The sequence below is a fragment of the Phascolarctos cinereus genome, unplaced genomic scaffold (assembly GCF_003287225.1).
Source record: "Phascolarctos cinereus isolate Bilbo 61053 unplaced genomic scaffold, phaCin_HiC Scaffold_7;HRSCAF=346, whole genome shotgun sequence".
Classification (NCBI taxonomy): Eukaryota; Metazoa; Chordata; class Mammalia; order Diprotodontia; family Phascolarctidae; genus Phascolarctos; species Phascolarctos cinereus.
Genome location: NW_027556180.1, coordinates 98,602,927 through 98,627,343, shown reverse-complemented (window position 1 = coordinate 98,627,343; position 24,417 = coordinate 98,602,927). Strand labels below are relative to the sequence as shown.

Below are 24,417 nucleotides of genomic sequence, written 5' to 3'. Positions count from 1 at the left end.
TTCTCCCTCCTCCTCTCTCCTCTTTCTTCCTTCCTCTTCTTCTTGGTTTTCTTCCTTCTTTCCTTTCTTATCATAAGAAGATGGCTTACTGGATAAGGGAGGAGAGAATGATATATTAAGAAATGAATGTGATGCAGTAAGAGAAGCATCAATAAAAAAAAAAGCAAAATATTAAGTAACATGGAAAGACAGGAAGATAGTATTGCCTAAGATGTTGGTCATTATTGTGGAAGATGCTTTATCCTGAGTTCAAATCGTTTTTGATGAGATTCTCCAGATGTTTCTGGTCATGGTAGACATTATGCTGATTATAATATTAAAACTTCCTCACTGAGACTCATTTTCATTCTTGAGAGTAGGGATGTTTTTCATTTTCATATTTGTACCTCCAGAAGTTAACATAGTTTTTGTGACATAAAAGTTCTTAATAAATACTTGATGATTGGTTGATTGATGCCTAAGAAACAGACCTTATCATAAACACTTCAGTAAAAAGGGCAAAGCATGAGAATAATACTGTGTGGATTGCCACATGGATATCAGTGGATAACACATTTAGATAGTGTATTTGTATGTACACTTTCAAAAGAAACTGAAGTTGGATTGGGAAATGGGCTCTTAGGTGAATAGGAGGAAGAGAGCAGGTTAAAATATATTTGGGAACATATGTTGCTCTTTCCATGATTATAACCAGCTCCTCTGCTACAAAAGCTATTCTCAAAAGAACAATGCTTCTCATGATGCTATATGTTCTGTATTATAGAACACCATAATTTTAGAAAAATAAAAATTGTATTTGCAGTAAATGGTAATGTCAAGATAGATTGACTACAACAATTTACCTATGATGATTTATGACCAGAGAGTAGCGTAAATTTTGTCAATTAGGGACATGCACGAGTGGGAAAGATAGTGGGCTACTGATGTAAAAATTGAAAGATAAAAGATAGAAAGCACAGTAGATATTAAAAATTAACAGAGGAAAGAAACCTCCTCCCTCTCCCTACCATTTGCCCTTCCCTCACTACATACACTTTAATTGGTTCCTCTGTGATGGATTTAAATAAAGACAAAACCAAGAATGGTATGGAATAAATCAAGTGAGAATGAGTTGAGAATTGCTTTGGTGAAAGGAATGAAAACAAGGGCCCTTTGAAGTAACAGGAATATTAATTTCTTACATTTATGAATTAAGGGAGTGCTTTTTATGAGATAATACTTTGGATGGGTCAGCAAATTTCATGATATAATATGGAAAAAGACAGATCAGGGACAAGTGTAAAATTACACAGAACAGCAATAACTGGAATTTAATGTGGATAAGAATACAGTAGACATTCCAAGATTTTATCCTTATAGGTATTCCTCTCACTGATACAAATCACAACCTATCCTTGCATTATCATCCTGTCTGCCTCCCTTTAATATTACCTATTGTCTCTAATTCTGTCATTTGGGGCAGCATAATTTATTCAATGAACATGGGTCAGAACTGGATAGCTGTCACTGAAAAGCTAAACTAATACTGAACTTTATTAGTTGGAATATAAAATGCAGGGCTATGAGTTTAATCAGCTTATTTTGTTCAGCAATGATTAGTCCTTAATTAAAATTTAGGCATAATTTCTTTAAGGAAATCAGATATATGAAAATTCAAACCTAGAGATAAATTAAGGAATGAGTATCAGCTCACTGAAGTATCTTTTACTTTACAAAAATAACTGCCTCAGAATTCTTTTAAAGAGAAATACACAATGCTAGTGATCTATTAAAATATTGAGTATTTTCTTAGGAAACATCTATTTTCAAGTTAAATACATAAAGTTTGAGGTTTACCCCTTAGAAAAATATGGGAGAAGACCTGTAGATGATTCTTACAAAAGTTAGGAAATTTATTTAAAAGAGAGAAAATACATTCTACTTGGACAAAAATAAAAGTATGAATATTAGAATATGAGGAATTTTAAGGATACTTCAGAGAATTCCTTTGCAGAGGACTAAATAGGAGGAAAGAAACTTAAGTGACTGGCAGAATTTGGTTAGAAAAATGATTAATTTATAACAAGAGGATTAATCATTGCAGTTTACTGAATCGAATAAGATACTGTCATTGTCTGGATTAGATGTTGTTTCTCTGTCACCTATTGGTTGGAGCTGATGCCTTCTTGACATTTCTTTCACCTTTAATATATTGCTAGTTTGGGCTTAGACAATAATTCCAGGGGGAATCTTTTTTTCTTTCTTTAAAGTAAATTTCAATTCTCAGATAGCCTTGTTCTAGCTAGAGAAGGGTAAGAATAAGCTGTCAACTTCCACAATGCTAACTTAAGTAATTTTGTGGAACATTCTAAGCATTTCTTTGTAAAAGAAAACATAATAATGTTTAGGAAGAATGCATTCATCAAAGTGTAAGATGACAACTACTTCTCTATAGTTCTTTATTGTATGAGAACAGAAGGGCCAGCACAGTAGTAGCTCATTATCACTATTGGTCTCCATTCTTGGTCATGGAATGGTACTTTTTCCCTTTGTGTTTCTAAGAACAATCATTAGGTTCTTTCCTCCAGCTGTTAGCTCAACTGAATGACCTAGCAAGTCCCCTTTAAGCAATTTCTCTTTTTAATCCTTAAGGCATGGAGTGTGATCAAAGTAGTGTTAATGCCTAAGCAAATAAAAGGAGAAAATTGGGTAATATACTATAAATCTTGAGTTCCCAGGAGGCTTGCCCTTCCCATCACTCTACCTGAATAGGCTCTAATATGCCTGGTAGACTTCATACACATTTTTGAATGGAACATTTTAAAAGTTTCTCAGAAATTTGCCACAATGTTTGAGAAACCTTCACTCTTCAGTGCGGCAAAGATGGGAATAAAAGTAATCTATTTTTTCATTAATCATTTCAATGCCACATCTTCAATGTTGTCTTAAATATAATTTTTGATACATTTCTCTCTGTGTTTATTTAATATGTAACCAGTAGTTCAGATGTAGATACATAAAACATGAATTAAATCATTTATAATGCCATCTCTAGTTATCCGTTATTAGAATGGTTTTGAATCTCAGATGCAAAGAACTTTCCTGGCATGTTTTAAGGGCACATGCTTCAAGTTTGTGCATTTCAAAGTCAAATTAATAAAAATGAAAAAGCAGAAGCACTGCTCTAGATTACATGGAACGTTAAAATTCCTGTGTCTGTTTAGTAGAATTTAGGAAGCAGAGGTCCTGTAAGATTTTTAAAAATAACTTTCATTAGAATATTGTTCAGGGTTAAATTCCAATTTTATTTCATTAATTTAGGAGCTAGGTATTTACAGTATTTGTAGTAGCATTTAATAGTCTGTCCATTGGTTATTTGGTTGGTTTACACATAAGGACTGTGAGATTCTTCTTAGATGATTCCAAAAATCCTATAAAAAGAATCCACCAAATTTGACCTTCTTATTTTAATATTTTAGGAAAACCAATGGAAACTTTAAGTTCTCCTCTTCTTACTACAGCTTTTGCTCACCTTAATTCCCAATTTGAACAAGTGTCTGAAACACTGAGCATTTCAGGGCTCTGCCTAATCTTAAGATCTTCTGATTTATACAATTAAAACACCAAATTCGGATCCTTTGTATGTTGTCTTATGAAGATCAATAGGGAAACTAGAGGAAGATACTCAAGAACAATGGCTATAATATCATTCACTTTGTGATAAGCTGCTTCACTTTATCATTCCATTACATGTTAATTATATGGTTTCACAGATAGAAATCAGTAGTGGATTATAGTTTCCATGAGCTCTTTTTAATTAACATGTTTTCTTCCTCATTTAAACAAACTTAAATGTTCATGAATGGAATTTGACCTCATGTTTTCTTTATCAAGAATAATGGTTTTTAAGCTATGAGGAATTAAAAATAGTTGTCAGGGAGCTGACACCAAAGGTAAGTGAGGGAGATGATATATGCCAAATAATTTCTTTCAATGAGTTAATGTCATTAGGCTATACACTGAAAGAGCAGGTAGAAGTTATTTTCAAATTAGTATCCATTATTTTTGAAAAATCGTGGTGAAAAAGATAGAAGTTAGAGGACTGGAAATGGACAATTTTAATAAATGGGAAGAGAGTGAGCTTGCTTTAGATTCCTGGTAAAATAATATAATATTATTAAAGGAATAGTGAGTGAAAATCTAAAAAGAAATAATGAGGTGTTGTTCACAAAGATCACTAAGATAGAATAAGCTAAGTGCTATAGTGGATAAAGTGGGAATCTCGAGTCAGGCAACACTTTTAATCACTGTGATGCAAGGATACAGAGCTGGTATAAGAGGTCCCATTGAATTCCTGCCTCTGTCAAGAACTGATTGTTTAACCCTACAGAAGTCACTTAACCTTGACATGTTTTCAGCAATTTTCTAGTATCAAAAGTATCTTAGAGAAGATGCTGATCTGAACTGAGAGGAAGTTTTCTCAGCTTCCTGAAAAAATTATAGATCCAGTCTCTATTCCTTGTAATAAGGAAGATGTGAAACCTCCATGAACAAGATGGAAAAATTAAGGTTGCTTAACAATTGTTTTAACGATTAGACCCCAAAATGCTGATTAATAGATTGATGTCAACATAAAGGCCTCTAGTAAAATGACATGGGATCTGGTCCTGGCTAATGCTTGTAAATTAATACAAAATGCATACATTTGTATGTATATGTGAACATACACATATATACACATGTGTGTCCATATATTGTGCAATATATTCACATATATATATATATATATATATATATATATATATATATATATATATCACATATACATATTTGGATCCTTTCCCATTTCAATCTAAGAACCCATATTTGAGGGCTATGCCCTCTCCATTGTGACTCTAATGTAAAGAGATAGAAATTCTTATGTGTGTTGTAATAATTCCAAAAGTGGAGCACAATGTTTTAGAGTATGGCATTGTTAGAATTATTCTATCTAGGTGACTACTTTGAAAAACAAAATTCACTTAAATGTATAAATTCTGATGTTTGCCAGAACATATCAGTCAATTTATAGTCATTCTTCACATTCGTATGTGAGTATATTTGTGTGGATTATATATGACCACATGCATGATACATTGACTCAAACACATATTTCCCACCCCGGTTATTTGAATCCCTTAAAATATGTGTTCACAGATATTTTAAAAGGCATTTTTTCTAACAATCATATTCTTTTATGTACCTCTGTAATTTATGCTAAAACATTAATTATGCATAAATCAATTTCAAGAAGCAACTTAATCTATTCAGGTAAAGTTTCAAGAATTATTTGGAAGGAAGTTTCACACACTCTAACAATAACATTTCTTTGATAGTCAGTGATAGAGGTGACACTTTAGAAAATATGGATACTATATTACTTGAAAACATTTTTTAAAAAAGACATTCAGTAAGTGTTTATTAAGCACCAAAGAGGAACATAGGGGCAAAACTGGGTGAGTGAATTACTTACATTTTCCGAATTACTTAGGAAGAAATTAAATAGCATATTTTGAGCTACCTTCAAGAATGTTGGCAATTAGACACATAATAATAAAATCATGCAATCATCTATTAAGGATCAGAGAGAGAAGAGATATGTAGAGATAGTTGGTGACTCTCTGCTAAGGAATATCAGGGAAGAAATTTGTTGATTATATATTAGCTAAGAGAGGCCTGCATATAGTTCATGATGAAGATTTATCAAATCTGAAGATACTATTCACTGTTGATATTCATGTGAATGTAAATGATTCTACCAGAAGGATACAACACACATCATGATTTTTTTTTCACTTGTCCACACATATGTTTCTTAAAACTGTGTAAGATAACTTAGATCTAAGTTGGTTGATAAATTAATAGCTTTGATTTACTTGATTGATGCCTTTAATGCATTAGTTCATTTTAACATTTTTGTCTTGATTACAGGAAGTTAAAAAAAAAGACCTTGCAGAAGAACTGGAAGCTTATATAAAACTTTTAAATATTATTTAAAAGACTAAAATGTTTTCCTCAAAATGTACTATATTAGAAAATGTAACATCCCCCTAAAGGATATCTCTCCCTACGCCCAACTCTCACTACCAGGTTGTGTTCCTGAGAATAAAGAATTCCAGGTTTAAGGGTACTCTCTAGATCCAGACTCCTAAAACGAGAGCACAAGCCCCTGCTGGTGCATTTTCCTTTACTCTATTCAGTCAGAGGACACAATTATCTCATCAAGAGTATTTCCTGAAATGGCATTAGAAGAACTAAAATGACCAAAAAAAAATCTATCTCATGAACCTGGGCCACATTTAACAAATTCATCCCGTGTTAGTGGGAAGAGTGACTACTTGTCAAGTCTACAAGATGAGAGTCACAGATAGAGGGAATATACATAGACAATGGAAACAAGAGGATGGGCAAACATCACTTCCAGTCCTACAGGGTTCCAGAGCTACTGATGTTATTGCAATGTTCCCAACAGTTCTGTTCTCACTGTCTCTGCTGGGTACTACTTCTCTGCTTGGCTGAAGCCCCCATTCCTTTGAGATTTGGGGTCACCTAAAATTCAAACCTACATTACTAGTCTGTACTTTGGAAAAGAACAATAACTCTTAATTTAGGAGCAGGAAGAATTGTCTTTCAGACTTTTGATTTCCTAGGCAGGATGAAAACTCCAAGCATCAAGCACACTGTCCTCTCATCAACTTCTTTTACTCAAATCTATAGTTAAAATTCCACTCTGAGCTATTGCTATACTGTGCCATTGTCGATGGCAAGAAAAAAAAAATACCTCCTGCTACCACTGGGCATTTTCTTTACTCTGTAAATGCAAGGGGAAGTGATGGGGAGAGGGGAAGAATTTGACTTCTTCCACAGTTTCTTTGTTATCTCTGTAGGTAATTTCTCTGCCTTTACACTCTTAACCAGCTAGGGGCTTGTACATTGTCTCTGTCAATGCAGAGTTCTGTTTCCTTGAGACAAGACACAGAATGCAAAGGTATTCTGTTCAGAACCTGCAAATTGGCCAATTAGAGCTTTACCCTCTTCACAAACTAGTAATGGGAGGACTCAAAATCTAAAAGAGGCTACCTTTAGATCTCATTGTCTCTATTACTGCCCCTTTCATCCTTTGGATAAAATCATTCAGTCACTCAAATGAACATAGTCTTGTACTTCATTTTTTTTTCTGATACCTTTTCCTTATGCTCTGGAACGTCATCAAAATGATTAGGGGACTCACTGCATCAGGAGTCCCCTGATCAGTTCCCAGTATAAAAGGAGTAGACTAATAACATTTTGTTTTGAAATTTCACTGGCAACAAGGTATAAGCACGGAATGTAAATTAACTGTCTTGCTGGTTAAACAAGGCTCACACATTTCTGGGAAAAATTCTGGCTGGTCTAATAGCAATTACTGCATTATAGACACAGTTCCAGGTACAAAGTAGGCACTGAATAGGTACTTTTGTTAAATATATTGATTCCTATAGGAAAGATATGAAAATAAATTTAAATAGATGAGAATGTCAGGAAAGGAAGCAGAGAACAAATGAAGGGAGGAGAGATTGAATCAATGAATTCAGGCCTTCTTCCCAGAATAGGCTGGTTAAGAGAGTCACTGCTTATGCCATCCCCACTTGCTTTTTTCCTCCTTAAGTTGAGGTCTTGATCTAGAGTTGAGTGACTCATTTTATCAACCCTGAGAATGGATGGTAATGTTATTTGCCTTTTTTTGCCACCCTAGAAGGAATTATCACTCATCTCATCTGACAGTGGTATAAGGCAAGTCAGAACCATGGGCAGCCCGCAGCATAAAGGCACGCTGTACAACATATAAATAAATTGAATGCATACACAGTGACTGGTAACCTGTTTAAGCCAGTTTTCTCACTTGATAAATGGGCCTAAAATACCCTTAATACTTACTTCACATGGACTGTTGTTTTGAGGCTCAAATGAAATAATGTTCCTATAACACATTGGAAAATTTAAAGCATTATAATATATCAGTAACTGTTGTTATTATTAATCAATCAACAAACATTTATTAAGCAATATATGCCAGGTGCTGTGAAATAAATATTTATGACATATGTGAAAATGACAATATAATTTTGCAAGGGGAAGTGATAATAATGGAGGAGGGTGTATTAGAAATTGGCACTTGGGTTGAACTTTAAAAGATTTTAATTATTTTTAGAGGTGGAAATGTGGAGAAGGAAGTATGTTTTGGGTATGCAGAACAGCCTTGAAAAAGCTCAGATATAGGAGATGGAGAGTTGTGTATGAGGAGCCACAAGGAGGTCAGTTTGGCATGCCTATAAGGGGAATAACATAATAACACTCAAATAATCACATGCATCCAGCTTGTGAGGGGCTTTTAATGCCAAGCATAAGAATTTGTATTTCACCCTGTAGATAATGAGAGACTAGTGAATAGGGCAACGATGTTTTCAAAGCTTTTCCTTGGTAATGTCATCGTGGAAGCCTTGTGGAGGTGAAAAGAGAGAAGGGACCTAGAGAGACTGATTAGGAGGCTATTGTAATAGTTTAGACCAGAGGTGATGAGAGTTTCACATATGTTGATTGTCAAGTCTAGTCTTCTCTGACAATTGTATTACTAAACACTAATTTATTATGCCAATGATGTGAAATGATGGACACACATTTTACAAATGCCGTTTTTATTGGAGCTCCCTTTGGTTTCATTATTATTATTATTATTATTGTTATTATTATTATTATTAATTAGTTGTCATCATTAGCCTAACAGCAAAGAGAAGAACATATTTAAGATGTTGTAGAGATAAAACTGGCAAGAAAAGTTGTCATAAAAAACGGACAGCTATGACCCAATACAATTGGGAATCTACCTAGTCATATATTTTAGCCTTCTTTTCCTTATTCTCCATCCTACTTCATGTCTGGCTCTGCATCGCTTAGAAAGGACATAAAAAGACCAGTCATACCTCGAAATCCCAACTTAGATGCCAGGGGAAATCATTCTCCTAAAGCACTCAGCTATGAACCCATAATGTCTGATTATGTGCTGTTATATAAGGCCAACTTCTTCTTTCTGTGGAGCATAGCAGTAGAAAAGGGAAATGAAATATGCCTTCAAATAAAACTAATATTTGAAAATAATCATAATTTCCTGATTGTTCATGTTAGCAGAAATTGTAATATTTGTACTATGTTACATTGTCTTATTGAATTATCATAGCAAAAAGAAAATTATAATCGATGGCTAATTGTCTGGTTATTGTTGTTGTTATTGTTCAGTCATGACCAATTCTTCATGATCACATTTTGGGTTTTCTTTGTAAAGAATCTGGAGCAGTTTGCTTTTTCCTTCTCCAGCTCATTTTACAGATGGGAAACTGAGGCAAACAAGGTTAAGTGACTTGCTCAAAGTCACACAGCTAACAAGTATCTGAGGCCAGATTTGAACTAGGAAGGTAAGTTTTCCTGACTTCAAGCACAGTCTATGACCTGTGCTGTCTGGTGGTGAACTTCTTCAAATATTTAGGTTGGTCCTCAAGTGACATATTCGGTATTTTGCTGGCCTCTTTTGGAAGCATTTCTGGGTTGATAAGCTCTGTCAGAGCTTGGGATTCACTACTATAGCCCTCAAATCACAAGGAGATGGAAGAATTGTGCTTTAGTGGAAGACTAAGAATACTAAACAACATTTCCTTCCTACTAGCTAGTGAAAAAGTAAAACACAAAAATGAATTATTAGAATTTATGTCTTACATTTTTTCCCAATAATACCCTTAGAGTAAAGAATGCAAAAAAAAAATCAATTCAATAAGTATGTATTCTACACATAGAATTTGGCAAGTTATATAGTATACATTTTTTCATGTTATCAATCATGTAAGATATAGTTATTTACAAAGGGACTATAAATATAAATAATTAAATGACAGTTCTGTAAATAAATATGATGTTGCCATCAAGTTCTCCAATTCTAAAATTAAAAAAAAGGGAAAGCTTTCCATATAACAATGACTTTCTAGCATTCTATATCTCACTGTGCTTTGTTTATCCTACACTTATTCTTCATTTACACAAATGCATCCCAGGCCCTTGACTTCTAGACCATGAACATTACTCTACTACCGCACTACTTCCTAATCATATATTTAACCAATTCATTACTTCACTTCACTATCTTCTTCTCTTTAATCATTTGTCTTTCATCTATTCATACCTTGCCACATTCTAACCTTGAACTAAACCCGTAATACACCTCTGCTGTTCCTGTTGAGGTACTACCAAATGGTATTGATAGTAGTCACACATAATGATGCTTCTACACGTTTATATTGCCTAATCTAAACCATGCCCTCTCTGCAGCAAAGCTTTCTTTTAAGTGCTCCCAATCTAATTGATTTTTTATTTCAATCCCTAAAGGAAGTGTTCAAAACTTTTTCGTCTTTTCACACCTCTTGTAGCACCCCTCCTCCTAGTCTCTCAACAGAGAACCCTTACAAATACTTTTCTAAAAAAAGATCAGTCATCTTAAGTCCTTCCTTCTCCCCTACCATTCAAAAACTTTTTCTAAAAAAACCTTTTTCTTTACTGTTCAAAATCCACTTTCTCCCTTCTTTCTTTTTAGTATCTGATGAAGAAGTAGCCCTTCTTCTTCCCAAAGCCATCACTTTTTTCTATACTTTTGTTTGTATCTACTCCTCTTTCCCTAAGCAGCTTGCCTGACCACCCACCATCCTCCCACAATCTTCAGTCTTTTCCTATAGACTGTCTCATTCTCTGTTGCCTCCAAACATAATCTTGTCTCTACTATACCAAACACACACACACACACACACACACACACACACACACACACACCCCTCACTTGTCCCTACCTTTCCTACCATTCTGTATCTCTCTGCCCTATCATAATGAAACTCCTTTAAAATGTGAATGACTTGTTGGCTTCACTTACTTTCTGTTTGCTTTTCGAACACTTTAAATCTAGCTCCCAACTTCATAACTCAACTAAAATGACTCACTCTCTAAGAATACCAACAATTACTTAATTTGTAAATCCAATGACTTTTTCTCAGTCCTCATCTTTCTTTAAATCTCTGCAAAATTTGGCACTAGTGACTGCTATCACCTGAGTGCTCTGTCCGCTATGGATTTTTATGGTAGTACTTTCTGTTTGACCTCCTCCTACATTTCTGATCACTTGTTCTCAATCTCCTTTGCCAGAACATCATCCATAGTAGCTGTGTATACGCTATAACTCTTTTGCTTCTCTGCCTGTACTCTCTTTGGTAAATCTTATCATCTCAATATGTCTCTCTGTGTATATGACTGAGACCTATATGCAAGAGTAGGGTTGCAGTGTTTAGATTGTGGGTCTCCTTGAGAGTGAAAAGATATTGTTCTAGACTACTTGGTGCCAGCAAAAACAGCATACTTTCATTTCAAAAAATATTGATATCATTTGTTTTGGTGTTCTTAAATTTCTCTCATTATCTTTTCATCTTTCTGACACATCCCATAGAAAAAATAATTTTTAAAGATGGAAAAAGATGAAAAAAATCAGCAAAATCAATTAATCAAAGTTAAAAATTAAAACTAATTATTCAAAGTTTTAAAAGTCTTATAATATATGCAGTATTTCATACCATTGGATCTCCTGCCTCTGCAATGGAGTGAGGATATATATCTCCTCATATTTCTTCTCTGAGACTATGTTTATCTTTTATCATCCTCTAATATCCAGTTTCCCTTCTGTTTTGTATGTTAACATCTTGCCTCCACTTGTTTCAACTCATTCGTGTAAGGCTTTCCATGCTTCTCTGTATTCATACCAACACTTACAAGTAGTTCATGTCTCCCACTACTTTCTTCATCAGTCTTTGGAAAGTAGTAAAAACTATGAGATTCTTTTGGGCAAGTGCTTAAGTTGGTAAAATCTCTCAAAGCAAATGAAAAATCTTCTTGTCATTGTCAAAAGGAATTGGTGGTAGCCACTGTACAGTACCTTCAGTGCAGAAAACCATCAGTTGCATGTTAGGCAATCCAGGATTGAACACTTGTTCACATTATAGGAATCATTATACAAATACACACACACACACACACACACACAGACACACACATATTTCCATTCTTCTTTGGTATCACAAATATGGGTAGTGGATTTGGTCTGTTGAATTATATGATGTTGCCATTTTTCTAATAGGTTCTGGAGATTGTCTCTGAGATCATTCATCACAGATGAAGCAATTTTTTTCTAGATCTTTCACAGAAGTGTCAGGAGTTGGTGAGTTGGATCTTACTGGTCATTCTTTTGGTATATTGCATATCCCATTTATCTACAGAAAACATGACTCCTTCCAATATTTCTCATGAATCTGTATCAATTTTTTCAGCATCTTCTTCAAAGATAGAAAGGCTAAGGATATTATGCTGTTCACTCTGACACATGACTTATTCTCCTGCCTTCTTCTGTGCAAGCTACATGGATTGTCAAAGCGTGCAGGTATTGAGTCCCTACATTTTGATATATCCTAAATAGACTTCAATTGGTTCCAATCAAAACCATCCCTCTGTTCATGCAGTTTAGATTTGAGCATATCATGGCCAGAAGGTCCATTGCTTTGTTCATACCAGCAGGGAATTACAAAGTTATTTAAATGTACTACTGTTGTTGTTGTTTAAATTAGCATTATGCATTTTTGTGTGGTTTATTTATTATACTTCATTTGTCAGTAAACTGATCTGGATATTTTGCATAAACTACCAATGTTATCATCTCATGAATGTAACCTAGAAATGTTTGGATTGGCTGCCTTGAAAGTGGGACCTTGATCACTGAAGGCCCTCAAAATTTTGCTTGTTTACAATTCTAGAAAAAAGAGAACCATCTCAAGATCAGAACTGGATGGCATGGCTTTTATTTGTTTGTTGTTGCTTTTTATTTTCTTGCTATAGCTGAATTTAAATCATCTTAAGTGGGAAGAATGTTAATTGCTAAATTTGATTATGAACTGTGTCATATTTACTTTTTTTTGGAACACTTTAGAACAAAGTAATGAGGAAGGTTTTCAAAATAAAAAAAATGTAGAACCTCAAGTCATTAATATTTATTTTAAGATTTGAACTATGTGAAACAAACTCCATAAGATTTGCTGAGGAGACATTAAAACTGTGGGAAAATGTAATTGTGTGGTTGAAGCTACTTCTACCCCATTTTAGCTCTGATACCTTAACTAGGTGAGAACAAGTCAAATAATCAAAATACCTTTGCCTAAGTGTGAAAAGTCTTTTGAAACTGTTGGAGAAAGTGAAATCACAATAGACAAGAGATCTATTTCAATTGGCTGGATTTTGTTATAACTTCTGGGTAGAGTATATAAGGATCAAGTTAGTTAGAGTAAGGAATTCCAGAAACTGCAGCATGTGGCCTTCCAGCACATATTTGAGTGTTAAAAGTAGGACTGAGATATGGCTGAGAAAGGAGACAACAAAGAGAGTCACTGACTCTACAGGTATTTCGTAACAGAAAATTTAAGCTGAGGGAAATCCCAAGAATAGGTCAGCTTTTTCCCCCAGCTTCTCATAGTACCTATCCACACATATTATATATAATCTGCTGTTTCTTTATCCAAACATTTTTGAAAGTTGAATTTTGCCTCAACCACAAAGAAGACAAGGGTTAACAAGAGATAAATACAAATGTAAAGTTAAAGAAAAAAAAATCTTTGCCTAAATGTTAGGTATTTTCCTAACTAAGGGCCTGAAGCAATTCATAACTGCTTTCTGGGGTTCTTACATTTTACTGTCTTGCATATACTTTACAATCCAGTTACACTGGCTTCCTTGCTTCTCCTTAAACAAGACACTCCATTTCTATACTCTGTGCATGTTCATGGTCTCTTCCCAATTTCTAGAAAGTTTTCTCTCAGTTGTCTCTACTTTTTGGCTCCCCTGGCTTCTTTAAAATTTCAGCTAAAATATTACCTTCTATCAGAGGGCTTTCCCCACTACTAAAAGTAATGACTTCCCTCTGAGTTTACCTCCAATTTATCCTTTTATATAGATTGTGTGTACATAGTTGTTTACATTTTGTCTCCCCTTAGAGGGCAGGGACTGTTTATACCATTTTTTTGTATCCCCATTCCCAGTTCTTAACACAGTGCCTAACACATAGTGACCACCTAATAAATTATTGTTTTGTTTTGTTTTTCACCTGTTTGTATGAAGTCCCTATAGCAGAAAACAAGAGAACCACATGGACCTTTAGGGCCATCATCTTTTCCAATTGGCTTAAAATCAGCTAATTATTGTAACAGTATTACATTTAGACATAGATAGATTTAGATATAATTATATAGATACAGATATAAACATATCCAGTAGACACATGAAACACAACTTGCCCCAAACTCACTTCTGTCCCCAATTTCCCTATTATTCTACCTCCTCTACCTACCTCTGCCCTACTTCCACTACTTCATAGGTACCAGTTTTCATATCCTCATGGTCATCTTCATCTGTTTAGTGTTCCTTACATTATGCTTCCAATTTGCTTTCAGTTCTTTTTAGAATCTACCTTCACAATATTTGTTTCATCTATTCTTTTGTCACCAAGCACATGGCCACCATCCTAGTTTACACGCTCATCACATCTTTCTTAGCACAGTACAATAACGTTATTATTGGTTTCCTTTCCTTAAGTCTGACTTTTTCAACCCGTCTTCCTCATAGTTATCAAAGTGATATTACTAAAGCATAGGATTTTGGTGGGGAAGATGTCATTCTCCTGGCTCAGTGTACTTCAATGGCTATCTATTACCTCTAAGATTAAATACAAACCCCTCTGTCATTTAAAGTCCTTCACAACCTCGATCCAACTGCCTTTGTAGTATTATTAATTTTTTTCTCTACTTCACACACACACACACACACACACACACACACACACACACACACAACACTCCCCTTGGTCCAGTCAAACTAGCTTTCTTAGTGTTCTTCATGCACAGTATTCCATAACCTATTTTTTTGCCCATTGTATCCTCCTGCCTATAAAGATGTACTCTGTCTTCATCTCCACCTTTTAGAAGCCCTAATTTCTATCAAAGCTCAGTTCAACTATCATTTCTACATGAGGCCTATCATGGTCCTCCAGCTTCAAGTTTCTCTCTACCAGAACTACCCTTTATTTATTTTATATGTACTTATATGTGTTCATGTTGTTTCTTTGGATGGATGGTAAGCTCCTTGGGGACAAGGACTGCTTCATTTTTTAATGCCTTATATATGAGAAAATTTTTTTGCTAGTTCGTGGTTTAATTGATCATAGCAATGATCTTATAATTTCTCTGGTTTTTCTACTTCTCTCACTTTTGTTAGTTAAAAAAAAAGCATCCTTTATCTTTGTCTACACTCTATGTGAGTGAATGAACTTGCTTTAAGAGATGGTCAATTGCTAGTTACATCATAGAATTATGAAATGGGGACCAGAGAGCCCAATTCTTTTGGTAATCACCAGGAAAGATCACTATACCAGCAGGAAGTAATGCTTCAATCATATTTTAATAAGCCACAGAGGTACAGGAGCAAATAGCACAGGAAGTATAGAAAAAATGGTGCAAAGGAGATGGATATAAAGGTAGATGGAATGGGGAAAAGGATGAGGTGGTGGAGGAAGGTAGGTAGTGTGGGGAAATAAATGGGGAAGGGGAGAGACACAGAAAGCCATTCATGCAACCATAGATTGGAGTTGTGAGCAACTTAGAAACATAGACCCAGATGGAGAAGGAAGAGGTCTCAGGTAGCAGAAGGATGAAGTCTCATTTTTGTAGGGTTTTGGTTGGGGACAGACTCTTATATGCAACCTTGGGGTTAGTTCATTAACATATAATTTCAAACTTAAAAGCAACATTTGTTGTTCTGCTGGTCTAGGTGAAACTGTCTGGAGGTTATCTAATGTTTATAGACAATAGAACAAAAAGTTCCTATGATCAGCAAGGCCTATCTGGCTTCCCTTGATAGCGCATAGTAATAGATGTGATTTTTAGTTAATGCATGATATAGTTTGCAAGTTATGTTCCTTTAATCTGTGGAACAGTTTGTAAGTGATTTCTAGGTTCCCCTTTGTAATTTTATTTCCTGTTACATACTGACTACTTATAAACTACTTATATAACCTACTAGAAGTGGAGAAGTAGTCAGGCAGATCAGAACAAGATGTTATTTTAACTCACTGGGTGACTCATTAATGCTGCCAATGCATGAATTAATCCTATTCTGTAAAGTCAAACCAAAAGAAAGATAGTCCTTGCCTCTAGGAGCTTATATTCTAACAGCAGAAGGCAAAACGTAAAAGGAAGATAAAAAGACGGGGGATAAGAAATAATTCAGCAGGAGTATGGTAAAAAAAAAAATTAAAAACTCTGCAGAGTTAGAAATGTTTCCTGGAGAGGAACAAAGACATGGCTGGCCTGGAGATTCAGAGAGGAAGTAGTAAATCTGAGGAATAGGCTGAAGGGCAGAGGGTATTTCTGCTATGAGAAGTTCAAGGTAGAGAGAACTTCAAGGGTGAACAGGTTTCTTTGGTATTGGAGAGAAAATCCAGAGTTTGGAGAACAGCATGGAGACAAACGTGATTAGCTTTCCATTTTAGTTGTTATGAAAAAGGAGTAGACTTAAAATACATTAAGGCACACATGGGCAAAACCATATGTTTACAATACAGTGCATTGACTCCATAATGTGGTATATATTTTGATTTTCTGTACTTTAGAGAAAGCTCCACTCCTAACAAAATGACTGTTAATGTTTCCTTGTAATCACATAAGATATGAAAAGAGAACAGGCAACACTGCAGATATCAACCAGGATGACTGGAGATGGCCTAGAATACAGTGGGAGACCCTGGCCGTCTTAAGCTAAGGTTTTTTCAAGTTCTCACAACACCCATTCAGTGAATAGGCCTCTTTAAGGAGTGAGTCAAGGGATGGCCCCTTTAATAAAAATAAACAAACAAACAAATAAATAAGTAAATGAATGAATGAATGAATAAATGAATGAATGAATGAATAAGTAAATAAATAAATAAAACTGGGAGAGGAGACCCTCAGGGTTGCTGGCAAAAGAGAAACTGTTGCTATTTGCATTCACTCTGAGCCTGGAGGGCCCAAAAAATAACCATTAAGCAGTGCTTGGGCAGTGACCTATTGTTGTCCAATCTAAGAGATCCAGAGTGAACTGGATTTAAAGCTAAACTGTTATCTGGATAAATGAATATGAAGAAAAGAACTATCATGAAAAAGAGAGTAGAAAGGGTCTTGAATTTAAATTAAAGGAGGACCATGGGAAATGATTTTGTATGGGAGATACCAATGATAGATTTTATTGATTTTGGATGTAATATATTTTTATAAGAAAAATAACAAAATAGTTCATCTATATGTTTTTTTCCCTCACAAATGATCTTTTAGATAAAACAAAAATCCTATGAGTATATTGCCTAACTGAGATAACCTGTGGCACTAGTTACGTCAGTATTGGGAAGAAATATTTTTTTAAAAAGAATGAAACCCATTTATTTTATTTTCCTGAATTGAGCATAGAAGACTCATTTTTTTTTTTGCTGTCGCAGTTTCGATTACATTTGTTCATGTGCACATGAATGTTTTTTGCAAATATAGTACTCTAATTGGTGGAATGCAGCTTCTGGGTCAAATAAAAGCCTCCAGTAACAAGATTCTCATTAAACTGATATTTGACATTGCTTAGCAAGAAATGATAGGGTGTGTGGTGGAAGAAAATAATAAATATCTAGGGTACTGTAACCTTTCTTACTCAGTAATGGGGAAAATATTACTCAACAAGTCCAAATAATCACTGACTTTCAAAAGAATTACCAAAATGTAAAAATGTAAAATGTAAAATGCAACGTAAATGTAAAAAAGAAATATAAGCTAATGGGTAATAAACAGAATATGATTCTTTCTTGTTAAGTGTAGCTGAGTTAGCACCTAAAACCAAAAAATTTCTTGGGTAACATTTTTGAGTTGTTGTTATTGTTGTTGTTTTTTTCCCCTAGCGCATAAAAGAAAGTTTGCTGAATGTTGTTGAATGAAATGAGGGGTTTGTATTAAATTCATTCACTCTTATAGTCTTCTAGAGAGTAATTTGTGAAATTCCTACTTTAAAGCATTAAAGGTACCTTCTACCCACTACCCACTGTTTGAAGCTTTAAACAGAGAATGTACCCCAGAAATTCTAACTTCACTGACTAGGCAAAAGCTTCATTTGCAGAATATGACTTAAATGAACAATATTTAGTTGGATTTGTTTACAAGAGTCTAGTCATCTGTGTGCCTAGAATGATTTCGTGAATGGAGTAGAGCTAAATTCATCTTTATTCAGTGGAATTGAGTAAAAGTTCATGGTGTAAGCACTTAGTACTAGATCCTGCTTCCCATCTAGGAGAACAAAAACTGGGACTATTCTTCCTCCACTATCTCTAAGATGGCAAGAGAATAAAAATTTCCTGTCCTTGGGAACCTCATCAGGGTGACAATAGTAAATTTTAGTTCCTTTAGGGTTCCCTACTGAGTGGTTACTCCTCTCCTCTGTGGGTATTGAATGAAGACTCCTTTTTCTCTTGAGTCAGGGAAGATTAATTTTAGGTTAGCTAAATAATCTCTTTTCTTCAAAGTAAAGCCCTGGTCACCATGATTATAAAAAGGTAATATCACCTCTCTACTATTTCTATATTATTAAAAAGAAAAAACAAAATATTTTACCATTATTAAATCCTTTCTTGTCCCTAATCATTTCTGGGAAAGAGTTGTCTGAATCACCCCTAGGGAAAGGAAAATTAAGTGGGAGCTGAACTGATGCAGTCTAGGTGTGCCAGGAACCCCTAAATGCAAGATTACAGGGTGGGTCTGCCTTGAAAGAATTCAACCACTCAAGCATTCTTTTCAGTCCAAGTGGGTGGGGGAGATTCCTAGTGAGTCTATGGTATTTGTGATGCCAATACAAATGGGCTAGATTCTAAGAATCTGTGCAATTCAATCGGGGTTAGATTGGTATTTTATATAGGGTGGAACGATCTGGATGGGATTCAGGAGTGGCAAGTAATTTGGAGTGTGACAGGTACAGACAATTGAATGAGTTAAATGGCTGGAGAGCCAAGGTGAAAGGGAACTTAAAAAGATTATACTGGGATAAGCCTGATGCCTCAAGGAAATGACAGGGACTTGGTTGCTGAAATTTGTGGAAAATTCAAGGACTTTTCCTTTTTAGGGGTCCCATTGCCCCATCAGCCCCACCAGAATTATTTCAGCAAGTTGTACAGAGCCTTCCCAGGGTCAAAATCTTTAAAGTCTGGGATATGTTTCACAAAGGGTAGAACAAGAAAGTGTTGTAGAGGTCCAACTGAAAACAAATGTCAAATAGTCCATCTTGATCAGATAAGTAAGCTTTGTGGGCTGAATCCAAGAAAGTGTTGAGTGGAAATCAATCAGAAGACTATTTCAATTGTCCCTCTAAACAGTGATAAATGTCTGCTCTGCACCAATCAATCAATTAATCAAACAATCAAACATTTAGCAAGCATTTTCTATGTTTCAGGCACCTTGCTAAGCATTGGGGATACAAAAAGAGGCAGAAGACAGTTCCTGCCTTTAAGGGGTAAGGTGGTGGCAATGTCAGAAGAGAAATGTAGATGTACATGAGTGATGGTTAAGAGAATAAACTGGCCCTATCAAGTCACTGGATATGCAGCAGAGAGGAGTTGAGGATAACATCTAGATTTTAAGCATCAGTGACAGGGAAGATAATGGTGGTTTGAGAGGAGAGGAGTTAATGGATTCCTTTCTACATATGTTGAGTATAAAATGTCTTTGGGTCATGCAAGTTGAACACCCTTCAGTTGGAGATGCAAAACTGAAGGTCAGGAGTATTGTGAGAGATGCTCTTTTAAAAGTGAAGCGTCCTCAGGGGATCAACAGTTCTTGTTAATATTTCTTGATTGATGCTTTCAAAACCCTTCCCCCCCCACCCTGTTTTTAAGCACATAACAGAAAGAATAAGCCCTGCCCCCAACCTGAACTGCTTGCCCTTAGCTTCCCACCTTCTCTTGTCTCTGGGATAAGGGGGAAGGAGGTTAGGGAGGGGAAATTGCAGTATATTTTGGTTTCCTAGGAATTACCTAACTCATGGGAATTTGGCCCTAAACCCCCTCCTGATCACCACACCGCTGCTGTGTCAGCATTAGGTTTACTAAATAAGGACATGTATGTTTGGATTGGCTATACCCTGTTTCCTTGTTCTTTGTCTTTGAATTTTAGGGCCTAGAATGTAAGCCCACCTCCCGGCTAATGGGATAGGAAGATTTTCTTTCACGCCTACACTGTGAGCTCAGAAGCCCAGCCAATGGGAAGAAGAGCCAGTGTGTGTGTGTGTGTGTGTGTGTGTGTGTGTGTATGTGTGTGTGGGGGAATTGCGGTTAGAATCTATATAATCTGCTGAGCTGAACACACTTCGCCTCTCTTCAGTAGGAGCCTTCTTTTGGGTGCTCTGAGGGAGCCCTTTCTCGAGAAAGCCAATAAATGAACTATTCTTTTTGCTAATATCTCTGAGTCTCCAATTTATTGGTAAGGGTCTTTGTACCCCATACAGTATCACCTGCAAAGAGATGATAACTGAATCAGTGTGAGCTAATGAGATCACCAGGTGAAAGAATATAAGGAAGGAAAAGGGGTGGGGCTAATATAGTGGCCAGGACACCTATGGTTAGTAGATTTCACAATTTCACAACTAAACTCAAGAGTCCCAGGAATACTGTGCTCTCAAGAACACTAATCCTGCACTATTTTGGCCCCTGAAGTCACTGTCTAGAAGAGCAAAATTCATGGAAATGTGACTAGTCAGTTTCCTTTGCAGGTGCCTTAGCCCCTGTCTCTTCCTCAGGAGCTACATATCCTAAAGCTTTGGAAAAGAAATTTCTGGACACCAAAGACCTTGATACTTTCATTGGTTCACTATCAGAAAGAGGTATAGTATTATATTTAAAAAGATTCATTATCATATGATTTATTGCTATACTGTACAGACCCCTAAGACTTTCCATGTGATTTGCTGCTGAAACCTCCTTTACCTGTTGTTCTGCCCGAATAAAAATGTGAGTTCCTTGAGAAAAGAGACTTATCTTGCTTTTCTTTTTTTAACCCCAGTATATAGGAAGGGACTGAGGGAAGTAATAAGCATTTATATAGTGCCTACTGTTGGCCAAATTCTTTTTTTTTTTTACAATTATATCATTTGGTCTTTATAACAACCCTGGGAGAGGTAAGTGCTATTGTTTTCTCCTTTTATGTTGAGGACACTTGCCCAGGGTCACAAACTAGTAAATATTAGAGGCTGGATTTGCATTTAGGTCTTCCTGACTCTAGGCCCTGCACTCTACTCACTACATCATCCAGCTACATTTTTGTTTTGTTTCGTTTTGTTTTGAGGATTGGTCTATTGCTACACCCTAGCTGACAGGAGTGACTCCATGTTTGACCACTGATTGGTCTGCTTGTACCAGAAAGTTCCTCTGCATACACTTTTGGTTTAATCAACTTCATTTAGGTAAGGAATGCAAATCTCTCCTGATTATAATTAGCTTATCAAATTTCATCTAATTCAAGTATTCAAGGTTAGCAAATTTTTCCTATCACAATGCCCTTGAGGTTGATAAAGTGGGGTGGAAAGGGGTTTTCAATCTAGATCAGTTGATGATTGACTGCGCTTCAGGTCCTCTTTCTTTTCAGTACCTGTAAATCTGCCCAGCAATTATACTCATATACAAGGGATGAGACTCAGAGATCTGAACTCTCCACCATGCTAGGCATCACACTCCACACCTTAGTCACTATACTTTCCTATGGGACTGTAGTGGTGGGCAGTAACACACTTGTATTCATTTAAGTAATAAATTGCTTGTTTTGTGATTCTCTGAGTGCTTATATTCCTTCCTAGTGCCACACCCACAAATTCCTCACAGTTTTGTCATAGTATACACTTGATAAATAAATACTTTTTCCCTCATTTATTCATCCCTGTACCTTACCTCACTGAAGCACTGTCCCTGTTTGCATGACAGCTGTGAGAGAAAACCATCTTTAACCCACTTTATTTTTGACAATAAAAAAGGAAACATGCTCAAATTTAGTAACATTAAGCAAAAATGATTCCATTTCAGATGAAATGAAAATAAGTGCCAGGTAAGTTGAAGTAAAGATGCTTTACGCTATTTTTTTTTTAACAAACATAACGCATATGACAAGACTAGTGAGGCATGTGCTAAGAGTAGTTTTTGTCGTTGCTGATTGAGTTGAAGTACATGCTCTTAGAAAATCTCTTTCAATAAGAATAAAGGATAATTGGCTGAAAATGAGGGTGGCCAAGGTGTCCAAGAATATGGGGAAAAAAGCTAAAACTAAAGCATTCTGTAAATTAATCCTATGCTCTCAAATACCTTAATTTAGCTCAAGATCACAGATTCACCAAATTTCTAGAGACCTCTGAGATTATCCATCCCAACCCATCCATCAATGCAATGTCCTCTTCAGTGTCACTGACCAATGTTTATCCAGACTCTGCACCTGAATGTACCTGCACAGCCTCCAGTAATAGTAGTTCACAACTCGAAAATGACCGACTGTTGTAGGCATGGTTCCAAAGCCAGTATCTTTTACTTCAGGTTTGATGTTGGGATGAAAAGAGAGGCACTTGTGAGTCACTGAACATTTAACCAAGGAGGAAGTTTACTTTGCCCTAACACAGTGAAGAATAGCTATCATGGTGTGTTAGGCACCCCTCAAGTCCAAGTGGTAAAAAGTCCTCATGATTTAGGCCTTTTATAAGCCCTATGCAAGGAAAATAGGTCAGAGAAGGTAAAGCTAATCTTGTTTTGTTTGGGGAGTTGGAGGGGAGGAATCTCCATCAGGGAGCCACTAAGGAATCTGGGGTCAGAGGAAGTTGTGTAAGAATTGTTTGTGGGGAGGGAGCTGCACCAGTGTGAGGACAGCTGTTTCTGGAAACTGCTGCCCTAGACACACTACTCCTTGGTGGCACAATCTTAATGATATTCCAGAGGACCTTTCATCATTTAAGTAACTAGACAGTCTTCCTGCCATGGCTTACTAGAAAAAAAGGAGAATGGGAAAAAACAAAAACAAAAACAAAAAATACTAAAAAAAAAATGTGAATACAAAAGCCAGAAGTCCTAAGCCTCTCCCCACTCCTTCAAAAACATGAAGTTTTAGAGTCTCACAGGTTGGTCCATGTGATGGGTGATGCCCCATCTTTGAAATTCACAGTGGGTCTCCTAATACAAAGTGGTGATGATGAATTAGGACAGCACCAAAAACATCAAGGCAACAGCACAGGTATCTCTTCTCCTGAAATGAGGTGGCCAATGATGAGCAGGAGTAGCTCTAGTAACATCAGGGTTTGTGCGTGAATACTTCTGACAGAATCAGCAGTCCTTCATCTTGCATCAAGGTCATCTGAAGTAAAATGGTGAATAGGTCTTAAGCTTTTTGTATGAAAACTATTTCAGGATCTAAGTTGATAGCGAGGCTCTCTCTGTACCACCACCCACTCAGTATTCCCTGGAATATTTCACAAAACATCTCTCTCACTGAGTACCTTGTTACAGGCGTCTGTGGAATGATTGCCTCAGTCTTCCACAGTGACTAAATATTCTTCCTCACCCTCATCCAGTGACTCAGAATGACTAAGTCAACTAAGGGATCTCTTTTCTTTCAGGTATATACACACCCACCATGGTTATATAGCAACAGTTTCATCTACCCTGTGCTATTAGAAAGGAAGATGTCTCCTAACAATAGCACCCCATGGTCTCCAAGACTTTTCTGGGAAGCAGATCCCTGAAACAGAATGGAAAAGGAAACCTACCTATTGAGGGGGACCTGAGGTATTCTCCAGGATATGTGAAGCCCTCCAAGAGGACAAAAACCTGGAGGTTTAGGAAAGACTGGAAAGAATCAACCAAAGCTATGTGCCCAAACAGTTCATTGTTCTCAGGTAAAATCTAACTGGAGAATGGATCCAAGAAACCACTGGACAAAGGAGCCCTTCTAAGGCAGCATCAATTTGTTGTAAGGGGATTTGGTATAAAGAAGTGCTCCGGCTTCCTTCATCTCCATTACTAAGAAAAAAATATCTTTCACTCTCCTGGGGACCTGGTATTGTACAGTGTTAACTACCTGGGTTTTTATTTGGCCCTACACACAGTAAGATGCCTATAGGTTGCTGAAATGGTGTGCACAAATACCAAACCCATAGCACCCCTTTCCTCTTTGGACTGCCCTTTGTAGCCTTCTCTGAATGATCCAAATAGAGCAGAGG

At 36.1% G+C, this 24,417-nt stretch overlaps 1 pseudogene; it reads right to left on the bottom strand.

Moving 5' to 3' along the window:
• LOC110196760 (kanadaptin pseudogene) overlaps window positions 1-22,715 on the bottom strand; it is a 45,373-nt pseudogene extending 22,658 nt beyond the window's left edge.
• Between the last annotated feature and the right edge of the window lie 1,702 nt (window positions 22,716-24,417).